Here is a 17,471-nt window from a genome sequence, read left to right as displayed (position 1 = left end):
AGTTCTTGAGAGAGACCTTCCTCTGGCCACCATGTGATTGCCTGCTCCATGCGAGTTCTTCATAAAATAGTCTTTTTGGCAAGCATACATTTTGCATTCGAACATCATGGCCAGCCCATCGGAGTTGCGCTCTCTGAAGCAAAGTTTGAATGCTTGGCAGTTCAGCTTGAGCAAGGACTTCAGTGTCTGGTACCTTATCCTGCCAGGTGATCCTCAGAACCTTCCTAAGACAGGAAACCCCAGTGTGGATCAGCTCTGAAAGCAGGCAGCTCCCAGTGTTGAGGGTTTGTTTCCTTGTCCTTTCCAAGGTCCTTTGAAGAACACCACCCTCATTTTTAGGAGTCCTTTGTATTTGTCTTGTTCAGAATGCTGACCCCATGAAAATCACTGTGCTGTTATCGCATGCACCTCTCAGGCTTCAGAAGGTCATGCTCTGTCTCTGCTTGGCTGGCCAAACCAAATATTGATTTACTTTGGACACCGTGTACCCTCCCAGCCTTATCTTGGAGCTACTGTCCTTTTATCTTTGCAAACCAGTATGACTTCCTCTGTTGAATGAAAGAGCCCTTGCCAGCCCTTCCCTGCCACCAGGCAGGACTGTCTTTAGTTGAACAGTCTGGAAGGCTGGTGCTAAAGCAGAGTCCTTGAGTTCATTCCGTTTTGTGATATGGTGGCGGCATCCCTTTTTTCTCACTGGTAACTAGCAGACAAATGCCTTCCTAGCATCCAGGCATGCACCTTAGAAGCAATGCTGGAAAATGTTTTAATTTCATTACGTTTTTATAAGTGGCCTTTTGCCTTGGTTTTCCTTTGAGTCATCTCTAGTTGACTATGTTTGAAATTCCTGTTAATTCTTGTATCTGGTAGACCCATGGATTTATGAATTTCCTGTTTGGTTCATGCCAGAAACCGCTGCAGGCACCAAGCAGCCCATCAGTGTAGCTGCCTCTTGTGCCCTAAGGTATTTAGATTGTTTGTTGTATGGCTGTCTAGGCCAAAGGCCCCATGCCAGTTATGTTAAGGACTTCCTCTTCTGTTACTTTCTCCGTGACCAAAGTGCCTAAAGGGAGCCTCGAGGGAAGGGTCTGCCTGAAGGGGGCCTGCAGGAGCCACAGGAATCCCTAACAGGTCGAGGCTGGGGTAGAAGCACATGGTATCTGATGGATCATGCCCTCAGAGTCCCGAGGAGCTGGCCAGACTTCCAAGGATGTGATCGTTAAGTGGAGGAAGGGGCTTAGTGTGAGGAGAGCAGTATAACCAAAGAGCTTACTTACCACCACTTTATACTGTCTGCCTTGGACAACTACCTGCTCTCTCGGGTTTGTTTGTCTTCAGTTTGTTCAAGTATTGCTATTCTCTTTTTGAGGGGGGTGGGGAGAGGGCGGGAAAGGAAGACGTGATGGATGGAATTCATACATTGTGTGCGCTTTGTTCTGAAATAAAGTCCTACAGGCCTGTGCTCCTTTCTCTTCTCACCAGCATTCATTGGGCACTCTGTCCCTTAGAAGGTGAGCAGAGCCTGTAAACCCTTGGTTCTTGTAGACTAACCACTAACTCTGAGAGGGAGGGTGAGAGCTTATTGGGGGAAGAAGGGGCCCCATGCTAGGCTCCCCTGAATGGAGAGAAAAAGCTTTTCGACCGCTAATGCCTCGAGTTGAGACTGCAGACGTTTGCTGTCATACCTTCTCTGGGTTTGTCTCTTTTGGGAAACTCTGACCATGGGAAATGGAGGGTGCTGATCCGCAGCCTCATTCTATTGTCTCATCAAAGTTATGATGTCTACTGCACAGGTAGGGAAGTGGGGGTGAGGAATGGGGAATGACTTCCATTTTGAATATGTTGAGTGGGAGATGCTTCAAGGACATGCCAGTGCAGATGACCAGGAAGCAGTTAGTGATGGACCACTGAAGCTCTGGATAGGGGAAGGGTCAGCTACCGGTTTGAGGATCATCTGCATAGAGAGCATGTTAAGGCTGTGGGGAGTTGTCCCCCCCCCCCCCAGAAGAAAATGCAGAACAGGATCTAAGGTAGACCTAGCCCCAAGGGGGCAGAGAATGTGCACAGACACAGAGTGGATGGAGGGAGATGTGGAGAATAGCCCCAGAGAACTGACCAGAACGATGGCCATGATCATCCAGCGTCACTTGGATGTCAGCCTTGGAGTCCTCTTTGACTCTCCCTCTTCCCCCCCTTCCCCCAGCCAATCTAATCATTGGCCAAGTCGTGTAGAGTCCACCTCCAGACGAACTCCTGGCTGTTTCCTTCTTCACCCCACCTGAGTTCTGACTCCCATCACCCTCAGTTGGTCTCTGTCTCCTCTCCATCCGCTGTGCAGACCCCAAGTGAGTACGCTATGCCCAAGGCTGGCTCTTGCTCAGGAAGTGCCAGTGGCTCCCTACTATCTAAGATAAAGGGGGTTTATCTCCTGGCAGATTTCTCCATGAAGGTGCCTGACCCCTTGTGTACCAATCAGTTAACAAAAGGAGCTTGACTTGGATGTAACAGGGAGGAGGCTGAACAAAGATGTTGCTTGAGCTGAGCGTTGCTTCCTTGTATTGGTCAGTTCAGCAAGCATTGATTAAAAGCCTGCTGTGTGCCAGGCACAATTCCTGCCCTTCCAGGAGCTCACTGTCCAGCAGGGGAGCAATGTGCCAACCACTATGAACAAACAATAGGATAGACTGAAGATCTTGTTGGGGAAGGCACATGCTTTACTGGAGCTGAGACGAGCCTCAGACAGCATATGGAGGGTCTTGTGAGGACCAATCAGGAGACTGAGGTCACAGGGTGCTCAAGTATAGGATGGGAGTGAGGTCTGGGAAGACTGGGAAGGTAGGAAGGGGCCTTCATTTTAGACATGTTAAGTTTGAGATGTCTACTGGGCATCCACTAAGCAGGCACAAGACCGATGATTGGGAGAGGTCTGACAGTTGTCAGCATAGAGATTGCCAGACTTTCATCAGCCATCAGAAGCCTCTTGTCCTCAGGGAGGTAACCAGACTTGCAGACAATGAAACCTGGAGAGTATCAAGTGTTATTTCCCTCTTAGGAAAAGGACTAGTCCAACAGAGTAAGGCGGAGCCCTAGGCAAGCCTACCCCAGCTTTCAGAGTGGGCTCTAGCTGAGGAAATGGGGCATGTGTCACCTGCTGCTTTTCACACGTGGCCTTCTGTCTGCCATTTTAGTGCCTTGGCACACTCTTCTCAGGCCCAAAAATGTCTTCTCTGCTTCAAAGGAGCTCAGCCCCGAAGCAGGTGGGTTTTCCCAGTCCACCCAGTATGTGTCTCACATATCTGTGTGCAGGCCAATTATGGTTCAGTAACTTGCCCTGGTAGTGTCATAAGCTGGCGACCTTCCTAGGCTTCTAGGGGTGGGAAAGAGCATTGGGACTGGGAGGCAGCAGGAGAGAGCAGAGAGCCCAGCATGCAGATACCTGGGGAAAGTATTCAACACCTACTGTTGTGCCAGGCACTGGGCAAAATGCTATGGGATATCCATCCCCCTGGGGCCTGTAGCCAGTGAACCGAGGTAATGTTTGGAGGGCTTCATGGCCCCAGTGAGTCCTTGGAGCGAGCACCAGCAGGAAAGGTGATGTTACCTCACTGTCTCCAGCCCCAGTGGAGTTGGTGCCCCGTGCCAGCCCTTTCTCGCTCTTTGCTCCTGACTTGCTTTTATATTCTGCCATCTTAACCTTGGAGCTGCTCAGCTCTGATGGCCAGCCCCATGGCATGTGGGCACTGAAGAGAGACCAGATGTGTCCCCTGGAAGAAGGGTGCACCACCCAGCCAGGTCTGTTTGGACACACCTCTTGCTTCCTATATCCATTTGTCTACTTATCACTACAAACTTTGTGAAAAATGCCTCCACAAGTATGGCTATCTTTTAACAGAAATGCAGTAGGGAAACTGAGGCTCAGAAAGGATGATGAGGTGGAAAAAAGAGAGCTGTTTGAGGCAGATGGAGCAAGTAGGACTTAAGATAGGAGATAAGACCAGGATGTGACCAGCCAGTGATCAAGGAAGACAGTCACCTTTGCCCCTTCCCCCCAAGATTTCTCCTGCCTAGTGGTTGAGTGGGGAGATAGTGAGTGAGTTTTCTGGTACTTTGTGAAGCCCCTAGTTTATTCTGTAACCTGAAGGCTCTCTCAAATTCTTCCCCCCTCATCTTGAGCCTGTTTTTGTGTCCCTTAGGTCCTTTAATTTTTAACCTGTGTCCTCCTGCCCTGTCCTTAAATCCTTAAACTATAAAAAAATTCCATTTGTCTCCCTCAGCCTGTCATCCTGTCCTGTCTGAATCTTTGACCCCCATAAAACCTCTAAAACAACCTCACCATTCTGAGACATCTATATAAGCATACCCCCCAAATATCAGGGTCTCCTTTAGCTTTCTTTCTAGGAGACCCATGCCGCGCTTGCTACAGAGAAGGTCTATGGGAATTCTTTCACACCTGAACCAGCTCTACCAACTCTCCACCTCATCCAGGGGACATCATTAGCTAAGGGATCAACCTATAAAATGGCAGCCTGTCCCTGGAGATGGACCAAACAGATAGGCAGGCTTGGCATGAAGAGTTAGTTAGGCCAGCAGTTCCCTGGCTGAGTCTTCTCTGAAGAAGAAGAAGAGAGCTTCCTCTTTGGGAGAGAAGAGGTACTCCCCTTCTACTTTATTTTGAAGGTTTAATTGGTTCCTTTTACATCACATGTGCTGACTTCCACCTCTCCTGCAGCCCCACTGAGCCTTCCCTTGTCAAAATGGCAGAGCCAAGCCAACCGACCATGGGGCAACATTGGACAGCATGGGACATCGTGGGGAGCAGTCCGTCCCTGCAGCCCCCTGCCTCCCTGAGGAGAGGGAGAGCGTACATTTATTTCCTCATGCTTTCTCCCTCCTGGGCAGGGCGGATCATTACAACTTTATGGCATTTGACCTCTTCCCTGTAGCTGACACTCCCACACCCCTGCTCTGACTGATAGAGGTGGTGGGGGAGGTCCTACTGCAGGGAAGAGCCATTGGGTGCTTTTGTTGGCAAGTCATATGGCCCCATTGGGGGAGTCACTGGCAAAGATACTGGAGTGGTCTGCCATTTCCTTCTCCAGCTCATGTAAGGAAACTGAGGAAAACAGGGCAAAGTGACTGCCCAGGGTCTCCCAGCTAGGAGGCTGGATTTGAACCCATGAAGATGAGTCTTCCTGACTCCAGGCCCAGTGCTCTGTGCACTATGGCACTCCCTAGTGGTCCAACAACAGCAATGGCCACAGTCATTCTGCCATCTTTCCTTCCCTGGGAAGACAGAAACTCAATTTAATGGGCCTCCCCAGGGACCTCAGGCTCAAAAATCTGGACTCAGTGACCTGAGAGGTTATCTAGAGGAAGGGGCTGAGGACCAAAGGAGGCGACTGCCCCGATAAGGACCAGGGCCAGGTCCTCAATTCCACGTTGAGCCGTCTGTGCTCACAGCTGGGGCAGGCAGCAAGGGCACCAAGTCCCCTTTGGGAAATTCCAGTCCAAATTCCCTACTTGGACCTGAGTGTAACTGGCCCCAGAGTTGGTTTCTACATGCTCCTTCCACTAACATGCTCTTTCTTCCCAATACCTGGAGAGGGAGTGTGTGTGTGTGTGTGTGTGTGTGTGTGTGTGTGTGTGTGTGTGTGTGTGTGTGTGTGTGTGTGTGTGTGTGTGTGTGTGTAGGGGAGGAATGGGGACTTCAGCAAAGTAGAAATAATCCTTATCCCCCTATCCTCGCAGCCACCAGCCTACTGCTGGCCTCGGTGCCGATGCTGGGGCAACTTGGTCCAAAGACTTGCTCCATTTTGGTTCCTTTGAGCTGGACTTGCGATCCAGTGGCGTAGGGAGTGGCCTGAGGAGGACCTTCTTCTGCAGCTCAGTTTCAGGCAGCCGTCAAAGGCTCAAAGCCTTCCTGACTTCATCTGCTGAACCATGTCACTCTCACACCCTGCCCAACACTGTTAATAGGTTCAAGAAAGCTTTGCCCCTGCTTGCGCCTGGTACATACTGTATGTAGGAGGCACCTACCATGTGCCATTGATCCCTTGGGTCAGTGATGGTTTTGTGCGATGATGTTGGGTGAGGCAACTATCTAGACTCATAGGACTTGGGGTGGGGGGACCTGGGGTCAAGACCAATGTCCTCACTTAGACAGGGGGAAGCTGAGACCCCAAGAGAAGGGTGTTTTACCCAGGACTGTCATTCCAGATTTTCTAAGTTGCTCAGCCAAGTTTTCACATCCGTTGCACTGATGCCTTTTATATCTCATCAGTGTCTGAGTACACAGCCCTGCTTCAGCCCAACAAAACCTCTTTTGTAGAAGAGAAAAACTGTAAAGTAGAACCAACCATGACCATCCCGTTTATCCCCACAGTCCCACATCCCTCCACCATGAAGGACGGAGAGGAGCAGGACTTCCTCATCTCTTGTGGGGCCAAGAGTGATCATGAGAATCACTCAGCATCTGACTTCCTTTTCATGTTATTCTCATGACCTAATTGAAGGCACTTTCTAGCAGGGGTGTGGAGCCTGTGATCCTGGAGTCCTTCTAGGCCCTGGGGTGCCTTGACTGAGTCCAGGTTTGGCAGAACAAAATCTGTGATGAAGGAAGGGGATTTGTTTTGTGAAGTTTGGATCTAGTCAAAGGGCCACACCTGAGGACCTAGAGGGCTGCATGTGGCCTCAAGGCCGCAGGTTTCCCATCCTGGCCAACAGTGTCCCCTGATTTTATTGACTTCACTCTGTTATCAGTTCTTACAAATTTTCTCTGAATTCCTCATGCTGATCATTTCTTACTGCATAGTAATATCCTGTTACCTTCACAGCAGCTAACGCTGATGGAGCATTTGAAGGTTTTCAAAGTGCTTTACAGACATCCTATTTGATGCCCATACAACCCCATTTGACAGTTGAGGAAACTGAGAAGGGGGAGTGACTTGCCCAGGGTCACACACGACTGGCTAGTTGGTGTCTGAGGCTGGATTTGAACTCAGGTTTCCCTGACCCCAGGCTCAGCCCTCTCTCTGCTGTAGCACCTAGATCCATGTACCACAGTTTGTTCAGGCATCCATCGATGAATGGGCATCCACTTTTCCTCCCACAAAAGCTCTGCTATGACAAGCTTTCCCAACCCTGTTAAAGCACTAATGATGACACCAATGAATGATGTGACTAGTGCTGAGCCTCAGTTTCCCCCTCTGTAAAAACAGGATAAGGAAGCCTGCCCTGTTTATCCCCCAGGTGATTGTGAGACAAGAGCTTTAGGGCTAGCAAGGAGCTCTTCTTCCCAGCTTGTGTTTCTTAGGCTTCCTTTCTCTCCTGAACTTTCCCTCGAACAGGAGTCCCGATGGCTTATTTTTAATTATGACTCTTCTATCCTGACCACAGCTTCCCTTTTGTCAGGACCAGTCTGGCTCCTAAAACCAGGGCTGTGGCCAGGGAGCTGGATGGCTCACAGCTAATGCAGGCAGAGGAAGGATGGTTGTGTCTGAGCCTCTCCTGGGTCACCAAAAACCTGTGTCCTCACAGCCATCTTTGGGTGGGGTCACATCCTCTGCCCCCTTTTCTGCACTGTCTTTCTCTTTCAGAGATTGAATTTGTATCTCCAGGGCTTACCACAGTGCCTCGCACACAGTAGGCACTTCGTAAATGCTTGATTCCCATCCACCTACTCAGCAGCTGCTCAGGACACACGGTGTGGGGAAGAGCTTGGAGTGTAGACCTTGGGGCTGATGTGGAAAGACTTGGATGAACCAATGTAGAATGAAATGGGAAAAATGGAAGAATGCTTGGTATAGTGACCTCAAGAACTTAGAGACCAACAATAGCGAAAGACTAGAATTCTGCTTATTGCAGCAAGCAGTTGGAATTTGGTGAACAGAAGGAGGGCAGCCTACCCCCTGCCTCTTGGCAGAGACGTGGTGGACTATGGGTATGTAATAAGGAGCAAATTGGTAGACGCAGCCAATGTGTGGGGGAGTTTGCTCAACTCTACTTTGTCACGTAGAAGATTATTTTGGGGGAAGGTGAGGGTGCCAAAAAGTGATGATAATGTGGGAAAAAAGAATCAAGCAAAGATTTATGAACTAAACAAACAAGCAAACAAAAAAGGGGTTTGAATCCAAACTGTGTGATGCAAAAGCTGTATGACTGTGGACAAATCCTTTTCCCTCTTGCCCTCTCCAATTTTCTTCTCTTTAGAGTGATGAAGCTAGAGCAGATGATCTCACCACCAGCTCCGCCATATTGGGATGTTTCATCGTCTACTGGAGCAGTGATCTCCAAACACTTTTTGGGGGCTCCTGGACCCCAATATGTGTATTTGCTTATTTGTAGATTACATACACACACTACTATGTTAATAGTCATGTGCAACATAAAAGACATAAAATATAAATTAAAAATTAAGATCAAAGTTAAATAATATTTGATACTTGAAGTCATAGGGAGTCACGAGTTTATAGAGTAGGAGAGTGAGAAGCCCTTTAGGAAGATCATGTAGCAGCTGTGTAGAGAGGAGAGCGTTGAACCTTCCCGATTTGGACGATTTTACGAATAGAAAGGAGCAGGAATGAGAACAATTGTGAGAGACACTGAAAAAACAGAGGAAAAGGACTTAGTATAAAGATGGCTTAAGTGCTCTGTTCCCAACATCCAATTTGTATACCAACGGCAAGAGGAATTTGAGGTTGCTAACTGGGAAACCCTTATAGCAAAACTATTAGATTATTATGGGACAACTGGATATTGCCTGGTTGTGACCTGGCTAGCAGAAATATGGATTGTTGGTTTCTTACCATGAGATGGAAGTGAGTTATTTCACATACTAAAACATGATTGGAAGCAGCATGGCTGATTAAGATGAGACTTTTGATTCGGTCAGAATAGAAAGGATTCCCATAACCTATGTAGATTATTTTATTAGAATAAAAACTCCTTTAGGTCAGAAACTTTTAAAAATAATTATATCCCCAGTGTTCTGCACATTGCCTGGAATGTAGTAAGAACTCCCTTCCTTCCTTCCTTCCTTCCTTCCTTCCTTCCTACTGACTTGTTAAATGGTAACCACATTAGTGAGGGCTCAAAAGCTATCATTTGAGTAATAGGAGTGTGTTCTTCTCACCATGGTTGCCCCTAGGACCACAAGAGTGAGAGCAGCATGGCCACCTCTTCTGCCAACTCCCTACCTGCTAGATTGAGTGAGCAAGCCAGCTCGAAGAGAAGATAGAGAAGAGTGGAAGCTCGTCCTCAACCATTGTGCTACAGGGATGCAGGACTGTATAGTGGAGAGGCTTCAATCAGGGAGACAAACTAGGAGGTTAAAGAGTGATAAGGCAATAGTTATGGTGCCCATACAACTGGAGAGAATGGATTAGATGCGGATATGTGGGTAGAGATCACAAAATTTAGCAACTGGATTAACGGTACGGGATGAATTCAAGTAAGAAGCGAAGGGTCATACAGAGATCTCATTTCTTAGTTGTGGGGAGGTTTAGGTGCCCCTTCACACCTATCAGATGGGTGAATATGGCAGAGAAGAAAAATGACAAATGTGGAAAAATAGGTACATTAATGCATTGCTGGTGGGGTGGCTCACTGGTCCACCCATTCTAGAAAACAATTTGGAACTATGCTCAAAGGACTGAAAAACTGCATATCCTTTGACCAAGCAACACCACTGTTAGGTCTGTATCCCAAAGAGACCAAAGAAAATAGAAAAGAAACTATACGTACAGAATTATTTACAGCAGCTTTTTTTTCTGGTGGTAAAGAATTGAAAACCTAGGGAATGCCTGTAAGTTAGGGAATGGCTAAACATACTGTAGTGTATGATTGTGATGGAATATTATTGTGCTGTAAAAATGATGAGTAGGGTGATTTCAGAAAAACCTGGGAAGGCTTATATGAACTGATGCAACATGAGGTGAGCAGAACCAGGAGAACATTGTACACAGGAACAGCAACGCTGCTTCATGATCGTCTAGGAGAGACTTGGCTGCACTGATCAATATGATTATCCAAGACAATTCCTTGATGAAAAATGCTATTCATCTCCACTGAGAGAACTGATAAACTCTGAGTGCAGATCAAAACATTTTTTACTTTATTTTTCTTGTTTTATTACATTTTTATTTGCAATATGGCTAATCTGGAAATGTGTTTTGCATGAATTCCCATGTAAAATGGGTATCACATCACTTGTCTTCTTAATTGGTGGGGGAGGAGCTGGAAGGAGAAAATTTAGGACTCACATTTTTAAAGGAGAATGCAAAAAAAAAAATCAGTTTTAAAAGTCCTAGGGCAGTCTGGAGTTGGAGAGAGGTAGGTAAGAGTGCATTTAGGATTAGCAGTGCACAGTGCATCCCTGCCTCAGGTTAGGTGCCATCTGGGCACCTCACTCTGCCCCACCCCAAACAAAAAGGAATTGGACCAGGGCTATTATTTCCCAGCCCCCATCCTACCTCACAGAGTCCAGTGAGAGATGCCTCCCAGAAGTCACGGGGTGCCCTGGGAGACAGGGGTGCAGATTCTGAAGTGGGGAGGGGATTTTTTACCAGCATTGCTGCTCCAAGGGTTAGAAGGGGAAATGTCGGGAACCTGCCTGGCCACGGTTGGTCTTTGGCTAGATGGCATGGAGTGGAGGGAGACAATGGGTAAAGCAGGTGGGGTGGGTGTCTTGAGGACAAGTCCCTTGGTGGCTATTGTGGGAGGATGGGATGGAGCCTATATTTCTACCTTCCTAATGATTATCCCCCCAGACCCTGGGAGGCATGCCAGGGAGACCATGGTCCCAGAACACAAGAGCCTTTGTGGCCTCCCATATGGGAGCTGCACGTCACCTCCTGTGTGACCCTGTGTTCTGATTCCTTCTCTAGGCCCCCCATCTTTATCTAGAATATATGGAGTGGGAATGGAGGGTGAACCATAGCCAATCCTTTCTTGGATTGGAAACCAACATGCTGCCTCATCCGACCCCCCCGCGGCCCCCCAGAACGTCCTTGGTTCACTGGGAAAGCTCTTATACTAAGCATTATCTGTCTCCAGAAGGCAATGTGTCCACTGCCTTCATTTGGCCTTGTCAGGCAGAAGGAAAAGCCATGGACTGAGAAGGATACTTTGTCTTTACTTCCCTCTGTTTCACTCCACTGTCTCCACCAAGGTGCCCAAGTACCCATGGGAAGGGACGATGGGGGGCAATGAGAGAGAGCACTTAGGGTCCTTTTCTTTCCCCAAAGTTAACAACAATGGTATGCATGAACTTTTATAGGCACCTATCATTCCAAGATAGCTCTAAGGAATCATCATCTCTTAGATTCTTTTGAAAATAAATGTTTGGAATTTTAAAAAAAAAGAAATTCCATTTAATGATTAATCTTATTAGCAGAGAACGAAAGGTCATTACATCTGCAGGGGCCTGGGAAGTGATCGTCTATCCCATTTTGTGGATCAGGAAACAGGCCCCCAGTAGTGGAATGTCTGGCCCACCAGACTCACCCAGCTGACTCAAACTTCTTACTCCAAATGCTGGGCTGGGCTCATGGGGTCATTCATATGTGCTGTTTTTGCCAAAATGGAGGTTTATTAAATTGGATTGGAAAGGAACCTACATGCTTTCACACGGGAACACCTGCCTCTCATCTTGAGGAGCATCAGAGAAGACCTAAGCTTGAACGTTGACTCTGATCCTTTCTAGTTCTGGGACCTTGGGTGAGTAATCCTGCTCTTTGTGACTCACTTTCCTCATTTGTAACATGGGGATTCTTATACTACTTATACTACTTTGGTAAAGTGCTTTGTAAACCTCAAATTGCTGGAGATATGAGATCACTGTTGTTCTTGGAGGCTTATTCTCCTAACAAAGTATTGTTTGACCAAAAGGCATCCTCCAAAGTCAGGTATTGCAGAGGTACACAACTGGACTGTGGGGTGGTACCCTAGTAGCTAGAGGGCTGGACCTGAAGTTGAGATCTGAATTTAAATACAGCCTCAGACACTTACTAGTTGTGTGACCCTAGGCAAGTCACTTAAGCCCTGTCTGCCTTGGTATTCTGTAAAACAGGGATAGTATCTATCATCCATGATTGTTATGAGGGTCAAATGAGGTAACATTTGTAAAGTGTTTTATAAACCTTAAGGGTCTATATAAATCCTGGCTCTAATTATATCTAACTCCTGAGAGAGGATCTGAAGACTTCTCACTTTTTTGGCTCATTGGCTCACCCAATCAAGTGAAACATGGGAATTTCAAAGTATTACTTCCAAGAGGTGGCCACTATTTCCTCTTACAAGCACTCAGACTTAGAAGGCTCAGATATTTATCAGCTTGCTCTACACATTAAGGACACAGAAAGGACTTGCATCTGTGTCCACAATGGAGCATGAGAGTCCCAAGACCTCACAACTAAGCAGGGTCAGAGCTGGAACTTGAAATCTTATCTCCTGACTCCCAGTCCGTGACTCTTTGTCCACACCAGCTCATTGCTTTCCTTAGGTTTCCATAGTTCTTAAGAGTTTATGAATTCAGCTCTGATGATCAGCACATAGGCAGAGGAATCTCAAAATGGCAAAGAAGGGTATGGATGATTCATCTGATAATGTGTGTCCTGTGAATAAGATTTAATTTATTCAAGTTATTCAGCATTGGCCTAAGCTAACTTAAGGAAAGAGGAAGTGGAGAATCATCTGAATAATTAAGGCCAAATTACCCACAAGATTTCTGTAATTCTGCTTCTCTGGCGCAGTGGAGAAAATGCTGGGTATGTAGGCTAGAATCCTGATTCTGCTGCTCCTGTTTGTTGACCTTGGGTAGGTCACTTCACATCTCAAATGTCTGTAAAGTGAGGCAGCTGGATCTTTCAGTTTCCAGTAAATCCTAGGATCTGTTTTGATTCAGCACAAATTTGCTAAACTTTTGTGTGCAAAGCCAAGTTGGGGTCAAGAGTGAGTCAGAAGGCCTGTGTCCTGGTAACTCTAAGACCAAGCAGAGCATGAGAAGGGTATAAGAATAGGGAACAAAGGCTTCTGAGTGACCCCTTTTGGCTGGGCTGGGTGGGATGGAAGCCTCTCCCCATCCCCCTCAATCCCGGTGCCTTCCCTCCGAGAATACTACCCCTTATTCATCCTGGAGGGCTGTACGTAGTTGTTTGAATGTCATCCCCCTCCCCAAGCTGTGGGCTTATTGAGAGCAGGGACTGTTCAGTTGTGACTTTGTGTCACCATCCTTCAGCACAAAGTCTTGCACATACTGGGCACTTAATCCATTTTAGGTGATTGACTGGGTGGCAATCAGGGAAGAGAGCATGGAAGAAGTAGCTTTGACCTGGACTTCTAAGGAGGGATTTCCACAAGTGAAGGTGATGGTGATGGGAGGAAGGGATCCAGGTCTACAGAAAGTTAGGAGCAAAGGTGAGCCTCAGGAGAGCATGGGCATGGTCAGGAATTGGAAGTGGGTGGTCTGGCTGTGGTGCGGGGTCATTATGTGGAGAGCATCGAATCCCCTCCAGCCAAAGCTCTCCAGGGTCTGGAGCATAGAATTATAGACCCTGAATTAGTCTAGCCCTGATTTGGGTGAAGAAAGGTGCACAAGAGCTCTTAAGGAACCTGCAGTTTAAAGGAATCATAGATAGTTTATTTAGATTATCCTATAGTAAAATGTGTGCCAAGTATGCTAACTAGGAGTTTTGGGGTGGAATTAGGATGTGGCTAAGAAGTGGTCAGTTCTTCAAGGAACATGCACTTTTGGTATCTACTGGGCACGTATTTTACCCAAAATTCACCAGGAAATAGCCCGGGAGTGTGTGTGGGGTGCTACATGGAGGTGTGGTTTTAGTCCTGAAACATGACTAAGTCACCCAGTGCTCAGGGCTGACCAGGGAAAATCAGGCTTCTCGTCAATGTCTTGTTAGACAAGATTAACATGAGGGAGTACCCACACATCTAACTAGAAGACACATAGATTGGTCAGAGAGTAGGACACAGCGCTACAGAGCACTGCCAGCTCAGTCAGTATGCAGCTGGCTTGAAGTGACACATTCTGTAGGTGAAGCTGGCTGCTGTGGCAGGAAGGGAGGTAATGGTTTCTGCTGGGGCAGGCTGTCCTTGAGCTGGAGGGAGACTGCTTGAGGCTAGAGATAAATGTGATTTTTAAAGAGAAATGTGATTTAGAATTGGGGTCCAAGCACATTTCCCCAAGCACCCCAACAGCCCCACTTTTTCCAGGTAAGGAAACTGAGGTTTATACTGTGCAAGTCATACATGAGCTATAGGATTGCAACCCATTTCCTCCCCCTCCAGAATAAGCCCTTTCCCTACTGTACCCCTCCTCTTCCCCTCTCTCTCCTCCTCTTCCTCCTCTTTTTCTTATGAAAAGCGAAAGAAGACTGCCACGTGGGTCTGAGAAACCACAGCCAGTGTAAAAATAAAATCTGAAATTACCCAGAAGGGGGAAGCGGATGTGAGCAGCCCAGAACTTCACCACATAGCAGTGTTGGTGCAGGGGTGTCTCTGTAAGTGTGTGCAGGTGGATGTGCGCACATTTGTGCCAGCACTTGGTGCTGAAGCTGGGGGAGGGGGAGGGTGCGCCCTTCCCTGTATCTCTTGGGTTAATGCCCCTCCGTCATCATCTGCTCCCTCACCCATCAGAGGAAGTTTCCCTTTCTTTCTTTCAAGGTCATGTACTTTTCTGTCCACAAGCTGAGTCATACTGCTTTCTCATAGATAGTGTCAGGGAACCCAGCAGGTCTCCTCTTGTGCATAGGCTGATGTCCCTCACTCTCACCCTGGCCCTGGCCCACAGGAGCCCTCTGTACTGTGGTTGCTTCATCAGCATCAGAGATGGGTTTCTGTCATACAGCAGAGACAAGAGATGGCCAAAGGAGAGTGAACTGCCAGGTGTGACAAGTGTACTCACTTACAAGGGCCCAGAAAAAAGACAGGCAGCCTCCAGGCCCGATACTCTAGGAGATCAAAGTTCTAACGCTTTCTGGGTTAGTGGGAGCCTTTACCTGCCCTAGGCCCTTGAGTCATTTGTGAAATGTACTGAGGTAGGCCGATGGGGGGCTGGCCTGGGCACCAGCACATCCACGGCTCATGATGGTCTCACAGACCATGAGAATTAGAAGTAGCCATAGCACAGAGCCACCCCTGTTCTTGCTTCCTCCTAGGAGTATGGGCCTTGGTGTCCATGGGCAGTCTGAGGACTCCCAGGAGCTCCCTCCCATTCTCCAGGAATTCTGCAGGCTGCTCTAAAATGCTATTGTAGAAAGGACCTTGAGGAGAGGAAGGAGAGGAAGCAACAAGCAAAACACCTCTGTGCCTCAGTATCCCCAGCCCTCCCTTTTTTTTTACACTTCCAATCTTCGAGGTGGTCCTTCATCCTATCCCAATGACTCTTTCAAGGATGTGTGCATGTGCACACACAAACACACACAGTGCACACACGTGGTCATGCATATACATGCATGCACCGACACATGTGTGCACCGACACATGCATGCACACACAGAACCTTCCCTTGTAAGACAGTGAATCCCATCAAACCAAGCTAATGCCTTGTCCACCTCCGACACTGGCTTCCTTCCATGCTCTCCAGTCCTTTCTCAGAAGGAGGCGTGCCTTGACCTTGATGCCCAGTCATGCACTGATTAGATCACAGAGTCTTCCCAATGTTTCACTTTAGGTCTCTATGGTGATTGAGCATATGGCCATCTGAGGCTCTGTGTTTCCTCCAGAGGTGCACATCCTTCATCCCACCAGACGCCAGGACATCATTCTCAATTCTTCAATCTCTTGTGCATGTGCTCACTCCTCAGCCCCTTCCTCGCCAGTCCGCTGCCCAGGCTGCTCACCTCTGCCTCCACATTTCTTGCCTTTATGACATCTCTCCCCTCAATTCAAGCCCACATCCCCTCCCAAATGAAACAGCCTCCTAGCTGTTCTTTTTGCCTCAAGTCTCTCTCCACTTCTATCTATCTGCTGACACAGCTGCCTGAGATATTTTCCTCAAGCACAAGACAGACTGTGTCACTCTTGTGCTCACAAAGTTCCAGGGGTTTCTCATGGTTTCTAGGATATCACATGTGCTCTTCTATTTGGCATTTACTGTCCTTGACAGTCTGACTCTGCTCTAACTTCCAACCTTATAATACATGAGGAAGGATGGAAGGAGATATATTGTGTCTCTCTATCACCCTACCACACTTAGAGTTGCCAATGAAATGCTCTACCCCAATACTTTTGTCAATTGAGAAGGTCTTCATTGAATCATCACTCAATCAAATGACTTCAACTAATGTACACCTTGTCATGTCCTTTGGGTCTTCCATAAAATAACAAGACAGTTCAGATCTTAGCCTCATAGTCCCCCCTCCCTCCATCCCTTTTGGCCAGAGAGAAATCTTGTGAACTTTGGAGGGCTGGAGGATTTGGACTTTGCAGCGTCCCCAGAAACAGTAGGTGACAAGTGGTGATGTCTGCATTTGAGGCTGAGGTCAAAGTCGGCCCTCGAAGGAATGGTAGCTTTAGGTCTCTACAAGAAATCCCATAGAAAATTGTACTGTGGCTAAGACAAACTTCCTGAGAGCCTATGAAAGAAGGAAAAGGACTTGTAGGAATTGCGAATTACCCCCTCGCTTTCATCATGATTCCTTTGAACTTGCCTTCCCCTGCTGTCTCTAAACATTTGTGGAGGACTATGTCCCTGATTTTGTGATGGAGGTTTGTATCAATCAGTCTTACTGTAGCCCCTTAGGAAATGCCTGCTTCTAGAAGCTAATTCTATCTGACTAATTGACTGATACCAACTGATAATCATTGAGGAGCCAAACAGTGATGAGGGCTCATAAGCAATAGAATTAACAAACTAACCCAGATCCTCAGGGTCCAGAGCAGCTGCTGTCACTCTTTGGGGACCCAGCCTTTGAGTGCTAATGAGGGGTGGGGGAGTGGTGCAACCTGTGCTACACATAATTCTCCTCCATGCTCTCTACAGTCCGGCCAGAACGACCTTCTTACTCTTCCTCATACTTTGACATTCCATTTCCTATTTCCTTTGTACAGGCAATGTGTACCCAATGGTGGTAATATATTCCATCTCCATCCCTGTACGTTGGAATCTCTAGGTTTACCTGAACAGAATTTTTAAGATGCTGTATATGCTAGACCTCTGTCAATCACTGGATAGGAATAGAAAGGAAATCACATACTTCTCAGTTATGTATAACACCTTTACAAAAATTGATGATATTTCACAGCATAAAAATCTCACAAATGTAGAAAAGCAGAAATATTAAACACATCTTTTATGTACCACAGTGCAATAAAATAATATTCAATAGAAGAATGCTGAAGAAATTATCAAAAATTTATTGGAGGCTAAATAACAACCCTATGGATCAAAGAACAAACCATAAAAATAATATACAGATTTCATTAAAGAAAATTTTGGAGATACAAACAAAGCAATCCTT

Source organism: Notamacropus eugenii, chromosome 7 (assembly GCF_028372415.1).
Source record: "Notamacropus eugenii isolate mMacEug1 chromosome 7, mMacEug1.pri_v2, whole genome shotgun sequence".
Classification (NCBI taxonomy): Eukaryota; Metazoa; Chordata; class Mammalia; order Diprotodontia; family Macropodidae; genus Notamacropus; species Notamacropus eugenii.
The sequence above is the reverse complement of the archived record's forward strand: the minus strand, read 5'-3'. Positions refer to the sequence as shown.